This window comes from Marmota marmota, unplaced genomic scaffold, assembly GCF_001458135.2.
Source record: "Marmota marmota marmota unplaced genomic scaffold, marMar, whole genome shotgun sequence".
In the NCBI taxonomy this organism is placed as follows: domain Eukaryota; kingdom Metazoa; phylum Chordata; class Mammalia; order Rodentia; family Sciuridae; genus Marmota; species Marmota marmota.
In genome coordinates, this window is record NW_026000057.1 from 37524318 (window position 1) to 37542816 (window position 18499).

The 18499-nt window shown below is 40.7% G+C and overlaps 1 protein-coding gene across 2 annotated transcripts in view; it reads left to right on the forward strand.

Annotated features, from left to right (window-relative positions):
* Sgms2 (sphingomyelin synthase 2) overlaps positions 1–18499 on the forward strand; it is an 86211-nt gene that overhangs the window by 297 nt on the left and 67415 nt on the right. The window lies entirely within an intron of this gene.

Here is an 18499-nt window from a genome sequence, read left to right on the forward strand (position 1 = left end):
TTTTTTTTTTTTTTTTTTCATCTCGAGAGACATTTACTGATGATGTGTGAAGGAACACAGCTCTGGGCTGCTAACACGGAAACCTTTCAACGTTTGGCTATCAGATCTGCGCCCCTTGAAGTGGGACTTGGTTTCTTAGGATAGATAGGTGGGACTGGACCCCTAGTCAACATCTGTGGGTACAGATAGCCGGTGAATAGAAACCAACTCAGATTTTGTAATCATTTATTTTTATTTATTGCCATTCCTCTCATTTAAGTCTTGCCTCCTCAAAAATGACCTTAAAACCATTTTGGCTAAATTTTGAAGAGAATCAGCTGTTTAGTATCATTGGGGCTTGGACATGGATTTTGAATTGTCCTTAACTTTTCAATTCCGTGGCTTCACTCCTGGTCTCCTCTGTTACCAGTGGGTTCTCAGGTATATGAAGCTCTCTGAACCAGTAAAATGGGATTATTAACTACTTCGGATGATTATGAGGATTCAATCAGGATTAATAATGAGAACAACAATGATGATTAAAGCACATGAGACTTAATCATAATGGCTGGTACAAAGCAGATTCCAACAAATTGTAACTGTTTATATATAAATAAGACCACATTACAGCTGGTTTAGGTAATGATCAATTAATTTCCACAGATTTTTTTACATATATGTAAACCTGGTGGGCTGGGGTTTAGCATGTGAAATCCATTGGCAAGTTCCTTGGCGTTGAAAGAGGAAAGTGATATTTTCAGGAAGTCAAACGTTTCAGTGTAGATACCTGAGAAGGTTTTGATTCCCACCTGTGTCATAGGAACTGCCACTCACTGTTTAAATCATGTCAGGGCAGTGACTGAAAGTTACAAGCCTGCAGGAAGAAGGGATGTGTGGAAAGCTCTACAACTTTACCCCTTCCCACCCCACACACTCTTTTTTTTTTTTTTTTAAAGAAGCAGAGTAAAATTTCCTTTTTATAAACTTTCCTGGGTCTGCTGATAGTCTTCTGGGTGAGGTCGGTTCTTTTACTGGTTAATATTTAATTTGGTTTCTTTAGTTTCATTTTTAAGTAAAGCTGGTTGAGTTATGACCTGGAGGGAGCCATTTGGAGACCCTTAGGTTATTGCTCCTGGGAGGTGCTCAGTTTCACTTTTCCCAGATCCTGGTAAAAGCCCCAGGAAATATTTGGAAGAATCTGAAGCTTTTGCTCAGATCTTAGTGAAAGCATTTGTTCTTATTCTATGACAACAACTTTGATGGTATAGAGAGATCATGGACTTGGGAATCAACCAGACCCAAGACTATTTAGGTGGTCATTTATTAACTGCTATTTTAAGGAAGTTACTCAAATTCTCTTGGGTGTTTGTGGAACTTTAAATGAAATATAAAGAAAAAATAGAAATAATCTTATGTATATTAAAATAGTGAAGTACAAATGAGAACTTTTTTTAAGTGATACTTTGAGGTAAGATATTTATTATTATTATTACATGGGAATTGAACCCAGGGGCACTCTACCAATGAGCTACACCCCCCAGTCCCTTTTATTTTGAGACAGGAACTCAGTAAGTTGCTGAGGCAGACCTCAAACTTGGGATCCTCCTCCCAGGTTGCTGAGATTACAGGCATGCACCACAACCAGCAAGATATTTCTTTTTTCTAAAAAAAAAAATTATCAAGAATTTTGGAGTTTCAGACTTTAAGGCTTACTGATCTTTTTTTTTATTCACATGGTAGATTTGAAGCCTGAATTACTACTATGAAATATTTATTCAAGTCATTTATTTGCTGAACACTTAGTAAGCAACTACTATATGCCAGCCATTTTGCCAGATGCTACTGATGCTAAGAGGAAGGAATCCCTGTTACTGTCCTTTAAACCTATAGTCCAGTAGAGAGAAACCCCAGACTTTAATTATGAAGAGGGAAAAGGAGTCAAAGAGAAGAGGATTAGGGAATTAGAAGGAAATAAGTGATTAGACTGTAGATGGGTGCCTCTCACTGATAAGGAGAAATCTAGTGGCTTTCTGAAGGTTCTTGAATTGAGGCTCATAAATCCTTATGAGGCTGAATAATGCAGGTCTGTCTAGCTTTACCGTTTAAAAAAACATTAAAGACAAATGACCTCTTAAGTTTAAGCCATTTTAAATGGTCCAGAGCAAGTTGTTTAAATGAAATCTGAAGGCTCAGTTTAGCTCTATCAAGACTTGTTTACCGTGAATAAAACACTATGGTAGATCTTTAAGAGGATTACCACTGTGTGCAAATATCCCCATTTATTAGTTTTCCTCATATTATAAGCAATGTGTTACTATGGAAATTTTAACCACCCAGAAAACCACTTTACATTATTTATTCTCACTGTTTTCCACTCATGCACACACAACATAAAGAGGTAACATATACTGAGTTTACTTTGGGCCAAACGTGTCCCCTGCATTCATGTAACTATAACATCTCATAATCCCCACTCCAACATTTAGAGATAGGTACTCTTATTACCCCCTTTTTATGAGGGAGAAACTGATTTATGGAAATTCAGTAACTTTTGTGAAGTCTCACAATTAGGAAGTTGTGTTCTGCAAAACTGGGTTTGTTCTTTATATTTTATTTTCTGCCCCCCCCCCCATATGGACACCACTTAGTCTCTAAAATACTCTTCTATAGCATCGTTTTTTTCTTTTCTACTACATGGCTGCATGCATCTCAACTAATCCCCTATCGTTGGATACTTAGTTTGTTTCCAGTTGTCATTATTTTAAGCAGCTCTGCTTTAAATATCTTCCTAGCTTTATCTGGAGATCCATGAGTATTTCATTTTTAAAAAAGAAAATTTTCTTCTATAATTTACTTCACTTTTTAAAAAGTGAAATACATTTAATTTGGTTACCTTTTCTTTTTTCACCTCACAGTATTGGGGATTGAACTCAGGAGTGCTCTACCTCTGAGTTATATCCCAGATCTTTATTTTATTTTAAGACAGGGTCTCATTAAGCTTCCTGGGTGGGACATCAACTTGCAATCCTCCTATCTCAGCCTCCCAAGTAGGTGGGATTACAGATGTGGGCCAGTGAACCAGGTAATTTAGCTGCCTTTTAAAGAACCATGTTCAGAAATACAGAATCTTCTCTCCCCCCGCTTTTATGTATTTTATTATTATTATTATTTTAAAATATGTCCCTGGGGATCAAACCCAGGATCTTGCATATGCTAAACACATACTTTATCTCTGAAGTATATTCCCAGTCCAGGTACCAAGGATTGAATGACAGGGCACTTAACCATAAGCCACACTCCCAGACCTTTTTATGTCTTCTTATTATTTTTTAATATTTTAGCTGTCAATGGATCTTTATTTCATTTATTGATATGTGGTGCTGAGAATCGAACCCAGTGCCTCACACATGCTAGGCAAGCACTCTGTCACTGAGCCACAACCCCAGCCCTTTATGTTTTGAGACAGGGTTTCCCTAAATTGCTGAGGCTGGCTTTGAACTTGCAATCTCCTGCCTCAGCCTTCTGAGCCATTGGGATTATCCCCGTGTGCCAACATGCCCAACCTCCTTTCTTTTTAACTTAAAAGAATTTTAACTTCTGTTTTTCTTTAGTGAGTCTCATAAGATTTCAGCAAGAGGATCAACCTCTGTGGAACTGCACAGCAGGGTAGTAGCTTGTTATTCAAGGGATTATCTGATGAAAAGGGAACATAGGAGCTCTCTTAAAGTACTGTTTGTGCTTTTGTTATTGGCCTGTGGAGCTAAACTTATTTTTTGAGGTATTATAACACAGTGGAGCAGGGCTAATTTTGCCAGGCAGCTCTCACAAAGAAATTTTACTTCCATAGTACCAGTGAGGTAAAGTATTTCCAGACATTTCATTTAGTAGATTTATCACTAGGTTTGGAATAAGTTGCATCAATATCAAATAAATAGGTCATCTTGAGTCAAAATTTTAATTATAGTCCCATTTCTAATGCTAGTTTATTTTTTATTATGATTTTCATGAAGCATGCTTTCATATAAGCAGTGTTAAATTCAGCCTCTTCATCCAGACACCCAGATCAGTTCAATTTATTAATTTCCAACAATGACTTTGTGATACAAAGTAAAATTTAAAGAAACAGCTATTAGAATTAAGTGTCAAGGGGATCATAGGTTACTTGCTAATTGGTTTGCCCTATTGCCCAACCTTTATATCACTTGGTGTTTTGCTTATAACAACTTGAAATTCAGTCTTATAATTTTCTGTTTTCATGGATTTCATTTAAATTGATAGTATAACTTAAAAATTTCAAACCAAACTCATGTGTGTTCTTTTTTTCTTTTTCAAGAAGCATTAATTAGCTGGGCGTGATGGCACACACTTTTAATCCCAGTGATTTGGGAGGCTGAGGCAGGAGGATTCCAAGTGCAAGGCTAGCTTCATCACCTTAGCAAGACCCTGTCTCAAAATTAAAAAAAAAAAATAAAATAAATAAGGTGTATTTGGGGGTACTGGGGGTATAGCTTGTAGATGAGGGATAGAGCACCACTGGGTTCCACACTCAGTAACCGCCCCATCCCCCAAAGCATGGACTCATTAACTGGATTCTTGTATGTATACAATGTTTTTAAAAAAGTGAGTCACAAACTAAAATCATTTAAAAGGGAAATGAAAGTCAGGCTACTTCAGGGCAAGTGGAGAGACTTTTGAGGGTCCTTCAGGTAAGTGCCATTTCCCAGCTGGTGGGCTGTGTTGAAGTTCATGTCTCCTGGTTCCTTTCACCTGTGGAAAAAGCACCTGATGTCAGGGCTAGCCTCAGGCAGTGGTGGAAAGGAGTTTAAATACCTGCCCTGGGGGTGTTCAGCTCCAAGTTTACCTGGCCTTACTTGCCTAGGCCCAGAAGGTATTCAGTGAGTATCTGAACAAAGGTGGTTGCTATCCAATTGAATCCCTGGAAACAGAGACATCATGCCAATGGAAAATTGGGATGAGTACCTACCACAAGAATTTAATCACCTCTTTTCATTAAGATGATTGGAAATTCAAGATATGTAGGAATTAAACTTTAAAAAAAGCTTTTCCACCCGTTAGAAGGGACTAATGGGAGGGAGAGCCCTGGAGGTGGGAAGGCAGCTACAGACAGAAAGAAGGGAATATACCAGAGGGTAGTGGTGCCTCCCCCCAATGGAACTGTTGTCCTGGCTGTGTTGAGATCCTGGAGGGCCCAGTTGGGTGGGGTAAGGTGGATGAGTATACTGCAATGTCACTTCTTCACAGATCCACACCACCGAGGTGGCATAAGGATTCTTTTCCTCACCTGGGGATATTTTTAGTTTAGGTAGTCTGATCGAACATCTTGAGATAATATGAAAGAATGAGGTTTTATTTAGGGGGAGGGAGGAGGGTCAAAAACCAAGTAAGTGGCTTTAGATCACAGGCCACTTAACCCACTGAGGTTCTTCCGAGAAAGACCTTTATGTTGTAGCCCATCCCCACAGAGAAGTGCAGACCTTCAGGAAGACTGGCAGCATTGACTGATGTGGAGTTCAGCCTTGGAAATGCAGGTCAAACAGTGGAGTTGGCTTTTCGAGTTCCACCATACACAGAATATGAAGGTAGTGGGTAAAACAGCGGTGGTTATATAATGGTAGCTCCCATGAGATAGGCACTCCTGTGGATTAGGTAAAACACTGTCTTTGTTTCCAGATAGACCTGAAAAATAGAAATTGTCTATTGCTGTGGAAGTTTAGAAACAATGTAGAAAGGGTCTGCACCCAAGGCTGTAGAGGTGGTGGGAAGCAAATAGGGATTCAAAAGTGGGCCCAGTTCTTTGGGATGCCCATGCCCTTCCCAGCATCCTTCCTGGCTGTCTGACATCTCTTTGGAGATATCAGGTTTGGGGGCCTCTATTTTGATAAAGAATTTGATGTCTTTAATTTTTAGTTCTTTGGCCTTTATGTCATGAAGGAGAACTGACAGGTTTTGTGTGGCAGTCTAGGTTTATGATCATCACTAGGTTTATCACTAGGTTCATTTACCTCTTAGGGTGACCATACGAATTAATGTGACTTGGTGGGTATAAAATATTGAGAGTAATACCTGGCTCAAAGTAAATGTTCAGTGGCTCAGGGTTTTTTTTGTTTGTTTGTTTTGTTTTGTTTTGTTTTTGCAGTACTGGGGATTGAACCAAGGGGTGCTCGATCACTGAGCAAAATTGTTTATTTTGAGATAGGGACTTGCTGAGTTGCCCAGCTGGCCTCCAAATTGTGATCCTCCTGCCTCAGCTTCCCAAGTGGCTGGGATTACAGGTTATGCACCACCATACCTGGGCAAAATTAGATATTTCTCATTAAGGTAACTTGTTTTTTTCTGTAATAAATATCCATGTGTTATATCTTGCCTGTACTGACAGGGTCTGGATCCTATCCCCCCACCAACCCCTTCCCCTTTCCTTTGGGGCTAAAATAAAATGATTGAAGTGAGTTGTACACTGCCATTGAATTTTGAGAATGTTCATAAGAAGTATGTGGCATCAGCTGCAAATGCTGAGAAGCTTTGGAAGTGCAGTTATAATATGCCTGCCCTCCTCTCAGCAGATGCCAGGAGGGCTAGTCTAGCACAACTGGTACTGTCCCTCACAGAGTGTTGTACCATGGACACCACTGTCCCAGAAAATGCCGGGGCCATTAAGCATCACAAACCCCACTGTCCTCGCCAGTGCTGTGCGTCTTTCTTTAGGAGGCCCTGAGACAGTTATTTAACACAGCTGCTACTGTCTTCTGGGATTCGTGTCTGCTCAGTGAGTTGTTCGACCAAGTCATTACTACCCCAGTAGTTGCTACCAAACTTCAATAGCAGTGTAGGGCTTTTGTTTTTGTTAAATTAGTATTTTAGAGCACTTCTGGAAGAACATCATTGCACATATTAACCTGTATATAAAATATGTCCTCTATGATGGATTAGTTAGGGCTGAGAAGTATGCTCCCTTGGAATAGTTTGATTGGCAAGTTATAAGCAGCAAGCAGGGACATTTAAAATTTTTACTTAACAAATACTTAAGTGCTCATGAGGTGCTAGGGTTTGTCCCGAGTACTTAGAACTCGTCCTCATTTACTCTTAAAACATGAGGGCAGATATGTTCATCCCTGTTTGAAGGATCCCCATTTGAGACGAGAGAGTGGCTAAATCACTTGAGAGTAGGCAGTAGGGACCTTCGAGTGTAGCTCAGTGGCTGAGTGCTTACTTAGCAACCCCAAGGCCCTGGGTTCAAGTCCCAGCATCACAAAAGAGAGAGAGTGTAATGGGTCTTTCGCAAGGATTATTACGTGTGGGAAAGAGCCTCCATCAACTGCAACACCCTCTTGCTTGGCAGCACAATTAGCATTCAGGTCTATTATCCAAAGTCATGGCTGCTTGGTAATAGATACAAATTACCAAGCAAGAAAGCAGGCAGTTGGCCTGTGATGTCTAACCTCTGCCTTGTTGATGTAGATCTAACAAGTGTCTCAGTTTGGGCCCCACTTGTGCATGCAGTTTGTTTTTGTTTTTGGTACTAGGGATTGAACTCAGTGGCACTCAACACTGAGCCCAATTTTGTATTTTATTTAGAGATAGGGTCTCACTGAGATGCTTAGCGCCTCACTTTTTGCTGAGGCTGGCTTTAAACTCATAATCCTCCTGCCTCAGCCTCCCAAGCCGCTGGAATTACAGGCACGTGCTACTGTGCCTGGCACCCATGCAGTTTTATCAAAGGAAAAAATCACACTTGTCCAAACTTGCTATCAATTCCTTACCATTTACCACATGGGGAGGACTACATCTTGATCATATATTGGAATGTTGTTATTGAAGTGGGTTGTACGCTGCCATTGGATATGAGAATTCAGTGAAAGACTTGGGGGCTTCATTTCCAGAATGGTATTGTCAAGCATTTCTCTCTCAAAGCTTCTGAGCGTTTGGTCAGCCCTGGTGCGAATCCAGGAAGTGAGCAGTGCCCTCTCCCATGTCCAGGATGGGCACGCTCAGCTGAGCAAGAAAAGCAGAAGTCTCAGACCTGCTATTGACAGAATTTATGTTTTGCTTTTTAGCTTTAGAATTTTTAATTTTTAAAGTAGTTAAAATCCTTATCAGAAGGAAGGAACTTGTCCCCATGAGGTTTCTTTCACTGTTTTCTAATTACTGGTGGGGTGCGGGGTGGGTAGTGGGCAGAACAGTGGCTCACCAGCAACGCTCACATGCTAATCTCAGAACCTGTGACTCTGTCATGTTACATCACAACGAGAAGTTGAGATTATCCTAGGTCATTGTCGAGATGGGCAAAAGTACAACATATGTAGTCAAGGGGAGAGATAAAGAATGTCCATGCCCTTCTGCCCTTTTCAATGCTTTATTCACTCAAATCACTCAATACAGTTTCACTCTATAGGTTCTTAATCAAGGAATGACAATCCTTAATGCTGGGCACTGCAACAGACATGATCAATTCAAAGCAAACAATTCTAAATTAATTCCAAGCATTGCAAACACGCTTAATCATGACATACTTATTACAGATATTCCCTCTGCATGCTAAGCTGAAGTGCTAGTTTTAAACTCTTAAGTCTTAGGTCTTAAGTCCAGCAAATGTACACTCAGACTGCAGCGACCAGGTCAGGAACTGATAGAGGCTTCTCCTGGGGTGGAGTTGACGGCCGGATGAGGAGACGGTTGTAAGGAGAAGTCCTTTTCTCACCAGAGTCAAGAGGATGCTGTAAAGTTTGAGAGCCGTGAGGACAACACAGAGGTTCAGGCAGATGACAAGGGTTGGGATGTCAGTCCAAGTCCTCATCAGGCTCTCAGGCTTTTGTGCCTCAGTGTCGGCTGGCTGAGTGTCTGTTCATTTGCTCTATCATTTATGCTAAATTTTGGGGCTTCTGTCCGCCCTTTCAGTACCTATCAGCTGTTACCAGGTTTCTGAGGGATGTCTGTTGTTCTGAAGTCAGGACATCTGGTCTGGTGGTTTCTGCCTCTCCATTTATCAGGACGAAGGCAAATGACAGAGACTTCCCTCTGAGTTTTATCAGGGTTGTGGGGAGTGACTTATTTTATCAGGCTATGCCTGATGACCATGTTGGAAGGCTCCGTAGGCATGCCTGGTGGGGACTGCAGTTTTATTTTTAAATGGAGTTACTTAGGCTAAGGCCCTTCTTAGGGCCATCCTTACAGTCATCTGGGTGGGCCCAGTGTAATCACAATGTAAGTGAAAAAGGGAAGCAGGTTAGGACACGAGAGCTGGCATCCTTAGAAAAACTCCAGTGTCCATTGTTGGCTTTGAAAGAGGAAGGCGAGCCAGGTGTAGTGGTACTCCCAGCAACTTGGGAGGATGGGACAGGAGGATTGAAAGTTTGAGGCCAGCCTCAGCAACTTAGTGAGGTCCTGTCTCAAGGAAAAAAAAAAAAAAAAGGCTAACATATTGCTCAGTGGTAGAGAACCCCTGGGTTCAATACCCAGTTTAAAAAAAAAAAAAAAGAGAGAGAGAGACAAATGAACTCAGAGGATAGTACAATACTTTACTTTTTAAGAAACATAGGTGGAAAATTAGCTGGGTGATTTTGGAAACTGAAAAACTGTAGAGAGATTATTTTCATATTTACAGTTCTTTTAAATGTATTCTTTGTAGATTTTGAGTTACTTTGTTAGACTAGGGGATACACATGTGTGTATGTGTGCATGCGTGCCTGTGTATAGAAGATGGATTGATTATTTCCTCTTATCAAAAGGTTTGGAAAAAACCTGATGTAAGTGAAGTCTTGCTGTGTGTTCTAAAGTGCTTTTGGAAAAGGTCCTCAGTTCTCTGATATACAAATGTCCTGTGCTCTTGTTAAGGGTACAGTGCTCTGTAGGACTGACTCATTTACATGCATTTTATCTTCATTTAGCTACTCCTAGTTAATAATTTGCTCTTCCCTTTGAGTTCCTGTATTACCATAGCAAAATACCCAAGATTATCCATTTATAAAGAGAAAAGGTTTGTTTTGGTTCACAGTTCCAGAGGTTTCATTTCTAATTGGTTGGCCCTATTGCTTTGGGCCTATAATAAGACCCACATCATGGTAAGAGCATTTGGTGGAATAAAAGTACTCACCTCATGGCCAGGAAGCAATGGAGAGGAGGGGGTCCAGGGTCTCATAGTCCCCCTCAAGGGAAAGACTCCACCTTAGGGCTTCCCACTAAATCCTATGAGCAAAGCTCCTACCACCTCCTAGTGGCACCACTCTGGGACCAAGCCTTTAATACTGAGTGTTTGGGGGACATGTAACATCTAAACCATAGCATCTTTGTAGCGGAATAAGGATGCCTTCACTATGTAAGTGGCCAAGTAATTAACCTTCACTGAGACCAGAAGGGTATCTGTTCTGTTTCCCATCATTGAGAAATTAATCAATGATGTTCTCTGTTGGATCTTTTGTTAATGTGAACCAGAGCTCCAGAGCTTATTTCTCCTGGGTGAACTAATGAAATACTTTCTGGACTTGAAAACACCAGACTCTGTATCATTGTGCTAACCTGCGCTCAGAAGGTACCCCTCCCCTGAGAACCCAGTGCTGTCCAGTGAAAATAAGAGATGAACCACCCATGGTGGTTACATATGTAACTTGAGTTTTCCAACAGCTACATTGCAAAAAGTAAAAAGAAACAGGTGAAATTGATTTAATACATTTAATTTAATACATCAAATTATTATATTTAATGTTATCAATATAAAAATTCTTGAAATTTCTACATTTTTTTCTGCATTTGAAATTTCGTATGTACTCTACATTTAATAGCACATCTCTTCAGATTGTCTGCATCTCAAGTGCTCAATAGCAACTTCTGACTAGCAGCTATTGTATTGGGCAGTATAGTTCAGACCAATTTGTCCCATATGTATCTGAAGAAAATCTGTTAATGGTTGCTATCTTAGTCCATTTAATGTTTCCAAAACAAAATACCTGAGGCTGGGTACATTATGAAGAAAAGAGGCCTATTTAACACACAGCTCTGGAGATTCAAAAGTATAGTGCTAGCATTGGTACCTTATGAGGGCTTCATGCTGTGTGACAGCATGATGGATGGTTATCACAGGGCAGGAGCACCTGTGAGAGTGACAAACAGTGCATGCACAAGACCAAATGTAGGGTGGCCTCACTTGGCAATCTGCTCTTGCTGTAACTACTTCAGTCCCAAGAGACCTAACCCACTCCCAAAGATGGCATTGGTTCCTTCTGAAGGCGATGCCCCCTAAATTACCTTCTAGAAGGCCTCACATCTTAAAGATTCTACCACATTTCAACCCACACTGGGGACAGGCTTCTTGCACATAAAGGTTTGACCCACTCAAACCATATCCAAACCATAGTAGTTGCTGTTGAATGACCTTCTTGAATTGTAGTTCAAAACCCATGTTCTACCATGGAGCGGCTCAGAGCTGGAGGTAGTGCTGCACACTTGTCATCCCAGCTGTGGGGAAGGCTGAGGCAGGAGAAGCTCGAGTTCAAAGCCAACCTGGGCAATTTAGCAAGATCTCTGTTTCAAAATAAAAAATAAAAAGTGTGTGGGGAGCCAGGGACAGTGGTGCATGCCTGTAATCCCAGCCGCTCTGGAGGCTGAGGCCATAAAGGGCTGGGGATGTGGCTCATTGGTGAGTCCCCCTGAGTTCAAGCCTAGGTACCAAAGGAAAAAAAAAAAAGTGCTGGAGATGTTGCTCAGTGGTCTTACCAGCATATGTGAGACCCTAGGCTTAATCCCCAGAACTGCAGGGGGAAAAAATGAAGAGAGAGAGAGAGAGAGAGAGAGAGAGAGAGAGAGAGAGAGAGAAAGAAAAAGAGAAAGAAAAAGAGAAAGAAAGAAAGAGAAAAACTGGTTCTGGTACCTTTTGCCAGTATGACTGAACTGACCAAAGAGTGCGCTGAGATGTTTCTCTAAGGTTATCAATTGCTTGAATTTGTGAATTTCAAGGCCAGACATGCCTTGGCCTGTAAACAAAAACTTGGATTATTAGATTTGTGGGTCTAGGAAAGATGACGGCTCCTATGCCTTCGTGTCTGCACCAGTCTCAGCCCTAGGGCTTCACGACATCTACTCCTCTGGCACTTGGTCGTCCACCTGTTATCTACTGCCACCTTCACCCTGCCATTGCCCTGTTTATATGTGACATGATGTTTACTCATTAGTGCTCTTGTTCAGATGTTTATTGTGACAGTTTAGGAATCAAGGCCACTGTAAAACCTGGATCAGAGAAATCATTACTTGATATCAAATATCAGTCTGCCTGGAACAGAAACCATTGGAATGTAAGAAGACACCAGCACAATAGATTCAGAGCAGGGATGGGGCAGGGGGGAAGATGAGGGAGACCATGCAGTTCTGTGTGGGGTTGGGGTACAAAAGAAGGATTTCATAGCTGACAATTCCCCAGCCATCAGGTAAACTGCTGTTCTCCCCAGGCTCTCTGGACAGGTTGCCTTGGATTCCATAAATGTATTGACTTTAGCAGATACTTGTACATAGGTGGCTGAGGTACATCCTTCCTCAGTTCCTATGGAAATTGATTGGTGCATTCCATACAATGTCGGTTGAGCACATGCTATATACTAGACATTTTTGATCTGGGGATTCAGCAGTGAACGACACTCAAGTTTTCTTTAATGGAGATTGTTTGAATGTGTGTGTGAAGAGAGGCAAAGATGCTAAAGAAAGGAAGAATGCCAGGATGATACGCAAGGAAAACTCATCAGTATGTAAATTTAGATTGGGACTAGTTCCTTGAAGGAAGTAGAGAGAGACTGGGGCTGCCAACTGTGGCGCAGTCAGGGAGAGAGATTTGCACTGAGATTTTGAAGGATGAGAACACTCGGCAGAGGACACACCATGTGCACCAGAGAAAGAGCTTATTTACACAAGGAGTGGGAAGTCTGGTCTAGCTTCAGCAGATGAGCAGCAGGATAGGTGAGAGGTAGATGTGGCTTGGCTAGCAGGTCCAGGGTGGGTAGGGCTTGCATACTTTGTAAGGGGTCTAAATCTCATTACAAATCCCATGAGAAGGCATTATGAAGTGTTATAAGAAGGGCATGATCTGGTTTACATTGTGATTGCAGCCCTCTGGCTGCTGGGCAGAGAGTGGGCTAGAAGTGGGTAAGAGTAAAGACAGGAGATCCTTTAGGAAGCCATAGCAACATTCTGTGATGCAGCTTCAAGTAGGTTGATGACATTAGAGATGGAAGATGGTGGATAGGTTTGGGAGTTTCAGGGATTTAGGGTAGTATGTATGGCATGAGAGAGTAGGAGAAATCAGGCATTTTTTCTAGTTTTGGTGGGGGAGTGAGTTGTAAAGAATGGAGTTATGGTTTAGCTGTTGGTTAGTTTGAGTTGCTCTTTAGTCATCCCCATGAAGACATGTCACCTAGCCAGTAGTGATTGTGACTTGCATGTGTGGCTGAGAGCAGGGACAGGGACAACATAGAAATGGTACGTAATGAAGTCATGGGACATCTGGAACCTAGGGAGATTTTGTAGGCAGTGAAGCTTTGAGGAATAGCAAAGTGAATTAAGGGGATGGAGTTGTCATTGAGGTAGGGGACAGAAGAGCCATGTTCTAGATACCAAATGAAGAGTCTGGAGTCATCACATTAGTTCTGTTGTTAAGTTCTTCAGGAGTTGAGTATGATGAGAACACAGAGTTTGTTAGGTTTAGCAATGTGTGGAAGAGGTTTGTATTTCCTAGCATGGTGCAGATATTCAATACATATTTGCTGGATTAATGAGCTGAATATTCTTCTTCTTCTTCTTTTTTTTTTTAATGGCAGTGATGGGAATTGAACCCAGGGCCTGACACATGCTAGGAAAGTGTTCCACCACTAAGCTACACACTAGCACCCTGGAATATTCCTTTTTTTTTTTTTTTTTGGTGGTTGTAGATGGGCAGTATGCCTTTATTTTATTTATTTTTTTGTGGTGCTGAGAATCAAACCCAGTGCCTTATATGTGCTAGGTAAGCGTTCTGCCGTGGAGCTACAGCCCCAGCCCCAGTCCCTGTAATATTCTTGAATACTGCATTTTTACTTGTTCTATCTCCCTCTGTGTTCTTTCAGGCAGAGGCAAAGGCAGGGTATGACTTTCCCATTTCCCAGTCAGACTGCTGCCCTCCTCCCACCCACCACCTGCCTTCACAGCCACCGCCTCATCTGGATCTGGGATGTCTTTGGCCTAGGATTCCATGCCTCCTCCTGCACCATCCCCCTCCCTCTTCTACCAAGCCAGTGGTTGATCCTGAAGCTTGCCTAGCTTGAGTTTTCTCTTTTTGGGTATTTCATTTGTACTCTGTACGAGTCCATTGGGAAGACCTGTGGAAATCATGATTATTTTCAGAAATCTCTCTGCTTTACCTGAGTCTCTTGGGTAGAGTCATCTGTACATCTTCTCTATTCACTTCACCATCTTTGAAACTTTTTTGCTCCATTGTACACTTGAGTGTCTTGAAGCCCTAGAAAGTTTGGTGTCTATTGGTGGGGTGGCAATTGACTGTGGCGCCTTCAAAAGGGTTCTTTCTAGGAAATTTTCCTTTGCCATTATTGCTTTTGTTGTTTTGCGGTATAGGGGATTGAGCCCAGCGCCTTGTGCGTGCTTGGCAGGTGCTCTACCAGTGAGCATGCCCAGCCTTTTTATTTTTTATTCACTAAATTGTTCAGGCTGACCTTGAACTTTTGATCCTCCTGCTTCAGTTTTCTGAGCAGCTGAAATTAATGGGCCTGCACCACCATACCTGGCTCCCTTTGTTTTTTCTTTTCTCTTTTGATAGTTATTTTGCCACCGTGGTAGTGTGGAAGTGTCTTTTCTTCTACTCTACTTCCACCATTTTGTTTTTTACTTCATATCCTGCTCTCATTATACCAGCTGTGGAGATAGTAAGCTCCTCGATAATGGAGGCTATTCCTTTAGGTGAGGGGTAGAAGTGATAGGAGAATATAAATTTTGTTTTCCTGCAACTGTTTCCTACTAACAAAAATAATCAATCCTACTGGAGACAGTGGTATGGAAGCATCTATATGAAGTTTGCTTGTGTCTTTAGAAAAGATCGCCTTTCTTGTTTTTCTTTTCTTTTCTTTCTTTCTTTTTTTTTTTTTTTTTGGTTCTAGGGATTAAACTCAGGGGAACTTGACCACTGAGCCACATCCCCAGCCCTATTTTGTATTTTATTTAGAGACAGGGTCTCACTGAGTTGCTTAGTGCCTCGTTTTTGGCTGAGCCTGGCTTTGAACTTGAGATCTTCCTGGCTTAGCCTCCCAAGCCCCTGGGATTATAGGCGTGTACCACCGTGCCTGGCAAGATTGCCTTTCTTAAAGAAAATATTAATTGAAGATTATGGTATTATTGGAGCTTACTTCCCTATTTGAATACTTTTCTGTTTATTCTTTAATTTTCATCCTTTGTTTAATAGAATGTTGCCCCATTTGGAGAAAATCTTTTGTGGACATCATTTTTTTAAAAAATTCATCTTTTCAAATCTTTTTTAAAAGCTCAGCTTTACAAAGTTGACACATTTGCATACTATTCCATCTGATTTCCACTTCTTGAATTCTTGTAGTTTTCCCTGATTAAGGTGATCCCATGTCCTGGTCGGTCCAGGACAACCCAGTCTCAGAGATTGGATGTTAAAGGCTCTTTCACTTTCAGCTGACCTACTTTGGATTAAAATATATGGTCACCCTAATTAAAGACAACATTTAATTTAAAAAATTGAGGGAATGAAGTATTTTATGTATTTTTGTGTTAATTCACATAACTTTACACATGACACAAACACTTTTTTTTTTCTTTTACTTTTTCCAACTAAGCTTCTAGATTTTGATCAGATGTCATGGTACTGCAGGAAAATATTTCTTTTTGTTCTTATAAGCAAGTCAAAAGATTCTTTTGATAAAGACAGCTCTGAGTTCCCCATGATGTATTTTCACTAATATTCATTTCACTAGAGTAGGTTTTGACCTAGCTCCTCCTAAATAGGCAGGGGATTTTTTTGTTTTTTGATGGGGGGAGCAATATTGTACAAACACTGGCTATTTTTATTTGAAAGAACTTTCCCATATCTCATGTTTGATTTTTCTCTCCCTAGTACATATGTTCATCTCTTGTTGCAGATTTTTTTTATCCTCCTAAATGTGGAATGGGTTTGCTCATTGCTTCATCTCTCTATTAGCAGTTCCATTATTCACACATTTGATGACAGCAAAACAGCCACAGGGATAGGAAAGATCTTTTAGAACTTGAACATCTTGAGGAGTCAAAAATGCCATTTCGATGGACAGTCTTTCATTTCAAAATATTTATATTCCTTCCAACACTGCCCCCCAGCTAAAAAAAAAAAAAAAAAGATGCTGTTCATTTGTAGTTGTTAAAACAAAAAGCCCTGTGAATATCAAGCTGAGACTCAGGCTTGGGAATTTATTTGGGATGATTTAACCAACTCAGCAGACTTGAGCCCCTCTCTGGGTTCCTCTATCACTGTCTTTCTCTCTCTTTTTTTTTCCTAATACCACTTCTCTAAGGAAGCTTGATAGACAGGTTTTTCCTAACTGATTTCCTAATTCTGTGAAATTTGAATGCCCTTTGAAGAATCACAAACCAAATTTTCACCTTTCAATCACAGTGTTTTCACCCAAAACTCATGTTGAAATTTAATCCCCAGTACCAGGTACTTAGAGGTGGGACCAAATGGGATCTTTAAGATGTGATTGGATCCTGAGTGTCTGTCCCTTGTGACTCAATTAAATCCTTTTATGAACTGATGGGTCATTGATTATACAGGGGGTAGCTTTGTTGCAAAAACCTCTCTGGCATGCTTACACTCCTCCTGCCAGTCTGCAGGGAGTCCCCACCAGCAAGAAGCCTTTCGCCAGATATGACCACCTGATCTTGAACTTACCAGCTTTCAAAATCACATGTCAAATAAACCTCTGTTCCTTATAAATAACCCAATCTCAAGTATTCTTTATAGCAACAGAAAGCAAAACTAAGATACCCCTATTGAGAATCCATGGTCTATCAAAATGCCCTATTGAGGACTCATTTGGGGACAGTGAGAAGTGGACTTTCGTTGAGTTTAGCCTAGTGTCCTTGGATCTTCAAATGGATTGTACATTTCCCGACACAGACCAGATCTAGTAGGTACAACATTAGTAGATTCCACTTACTATGGCATTTTTTTTTAATTTTCATGAAGCTGGGGAGGGTGGAATGAAAAGGTTGGAAGTTAAGAGCTTGAAAATTCTTAGATGGCCTAGTGAGTCTAACTTCTTTATATGTAGGTGCAAAACCAAGATTATTAGGAAAGGTGGGATTAACTAGTTTTTTAATCCAGCAGAGTGCTATTTCCAGGGCTGTCTTGGTAAGGACCATAGGCAGGAAGATGTGGAATACCTAGAGGAGGAATTCAGGTCTTAATTCTGCAGCCCAAGGATTTGGATGTGTGGAAAGTTGTGACTAATTAGCTTGGCAGACTCTTCAGTACTCTAATGGCACAGAGTGGTGGAGATGGTGACAAAAGTGCTACTCACAGGAATGAAGAGGAAGAATCTGATGATCAGTTCTGCGTCTCAAAGTTAGCATAGCATTTGTCTCCAAAGATGATGTTAATATGAAGAGAGAAGAAACTTGAACTTAAAATATGGGCAACTAGTAACTTTTTAAGGGAAGTAAATTAAGGTTGGATGGTCATTGGGACTCTTCTGTCATTGAATTGAAATTATACATGTCTAAAAGATATACATTCATGGAGGATAATTCATGTAGTATATATTAGTGGAATGTAGGGAATGTACTTGAAATAAAGTGAAGGAAGCTATAGCCCAGGGACCTTTCTCTATATCTGTTTCTGTGTGTTAAAGCATGTGAGAGAGAAATGTAGATCAACCTAGTTCTAATTGTCTGGGTAGATAGTCATGGAAACTAAGATATACCCACCCGTCTTAATGACCTCTTGTCATTTCCAGTTGTATCTCCATGATTTTTGAGGGTAGGCTCATTCTACCAAGCAGATCTCAAACTTTTGTAGTTATTACTTTATTATTTCTTCATGGGCCACTAGTCATATGTAGACCTTGCTTTTCTTTTTTTCCCACTTTAAGACTCTTTATCCTGTAATGTAATCCAGCCCCACTTTCCTCTCTTTTTAAAAATCTTTCTTTTGGTTGTTTTGGTTTCCTTCTTGAAATGTAAATTGCCTTTAATAGGTGAGCAAAGAGCAGGAAAATTATGAAACTTACACGCAGAAGGATGGGGTTGAGAAGTGTTGTTTAGAGTGGTTTCATGGGAAAGACAAACTGAAGGTAATGGGTAGTACTGGTCCCTGAGTTTCTTTTCTGTTTTCCTTGCCCTGTTTGTACAGGCACTTGAGCTCCGGCCCTCTTTGCTGTCATCACTGAAGAAGGCTGAATTTTTTATTTTACATGATGTACTTGAACCTTGCTTTTACTAGAATGCTACTTGTCAAACCATCTTAGGGTTGGATATATATTTA